Source organism: Tenrec ecaudatus, chromosome 1, assembly GCF_050624435.1.
Source record: "Tenrec ecaudatus isolate mTenEca1 chromosome 1, mTenEca1.hap1, whole genome shotgun sequence".
Classification (NCBI taxonomy): domain Eukaryota; kingdom Metazoa; phylum Chordata; class Mammalia; order Afrosoricida; family Tenrecidae; genus Tenrec; species Tenrec ecaudatus.
In genome coordinates, this window is record NC_134530.1 from 8,570,444 (window position 1) to 8,572,288 (window position 1,845).

Consider the following 1,845-nt stretch of genomic DNA (forward strand, 5'->3'; position numbering starts at 1 on the left):
CAATGCTGACCCATAGCGATCCCCTGCGGGTTTCAGATCGCAGCTCAAAGCTTAACCATTACACCACCAGGGCTCTATGACACCAAAGACACTTCAAATCATGTCGTTTCATCTACAGGCATGTGCTGTTGCTATCATTGCTGCCAGTGTGTTTATAGTTGGTGATTTTATCCAATTTTCTGATACTTTAGCCAAAATATTGGTATAATCTGTATTTGTGAACCTGTATCAATACATTTTTGAGGATGAAATAATTAAAGGAAAAATCCTACTGCCACTGTTATCAAGTCAATTCCAATTCAGAGTGACCCTATAGGACAAAGTGTAACTGCCCCTTAAGGTTTCCAAGACTGTAAGTCTTGACAGGAGCAAACAGCTCTTCTATTTCCTGTGGAATGTCTAGGGGGGGTTGATCCACTGGCCTTGCTGTGAAAAACCCAAGACTTAAATCACTACATACCCTGGCTTCTCTAATGAACGGTAAAGGAGACAAATCAAAACAAGTTTACCACTCAGTTACTGAAATTATGTTGTTAATAATGTTATAATACAATAGAGAGAGCACTTGCAAAACTCTCTTCTTGTTAGTTTACACATAGTCTAGGAAATTACATTCAGTCAATGTACAAATATATTTATTAGATAATAGTCTGTGGTTCAAATTTATAATAAAAATTACTAAGGATTCTGTATCGACTGGTATGGAGGGAAGTTGATGGATGGCAGGGGCAGTGATACCATGAGTTACTGTCCTAGGAAACATTAAGCCTAAGATGCCACTGTGAAGTGGAAGTTTCCATGTACTTCTCAGAAATGCTAGAAGATTCTTCTTGTCTCCGTTGAGCATCTAGTTCCCATGACAGCATCCTGTGATTACTCATATTCTATTTAGTTCAGTTGTAGTGCCAGCCAGCTCTTTCTAAACCCAATATTACATAACACAGCGTTTCTTTCCAAGCCCACTTGCCTTAAAGCCTAGAGTCTTGTTTCACTTTTGTAGGCATATGTTTGAGTATTCCTACCATTGCTCCCTAATCTTTCCAGGATAGCAGGGTCCAGGAAACTGAGTTCCAGAGATCGAACAAGGTAGGGAAAATGCGAATCTTGAGTAAAGCCTTATCAAGAAGATGGGGTAAAGAAACAACTGAATCTCCAAGTTCCTGAGATATAAAACTCTTCCCATTAGCTGTGGGAAAACAGAGTCGTAGCCCCAATATCTGGAGTGACCAATCCTTGCAATAGGATAGTAGCAGCTAAACCAAGACTTTGGAAGGGGCTTGGGGTTGATTTTTATTTAATTCTAATGTAAAGATACAGCTTTGGAATTCCTTTAGTAGGCAGTTGTGAGCAATTTACAGCTACTACGTGGCTGTATCGTGTGAGCTGTGGTTGCCATGAATCAGAACAACCACAGTAAGCACAAAGTTTTCCAATATTACAGCCTCACTCATTGTGTCTTCTGAGCTTTCCTCGAACTCCCACTGCACTTCTCCATTAAGGTTAGATTTTCAAAGTGTAATAACCACTTTTTGAGCCCTCTTCACTAAACTATGAGATTCTTAAAGCATTCAAATATGCTTAGAGATTAAGAGTATTGGAGATCAAAAGGCAGAAGACTTGGTTTAGTTCTGTCACTTACTCTTTTAAAAACCTCAGGTGATTTTATTGTACCTCAGGTGATTTTATAGTGATTCTTTGTGCCTCTGTTTCATCATAGTTGAAACTGTACCTGCCTCACTTGGTTATTGTGAATAGCAAAGTAGCAAATTATTTTAAAATGTACCTGACATTATAGGAATACTAAATAAGCATGAGAAAAGAACTTTTTTCATGCATGTCTTGAAC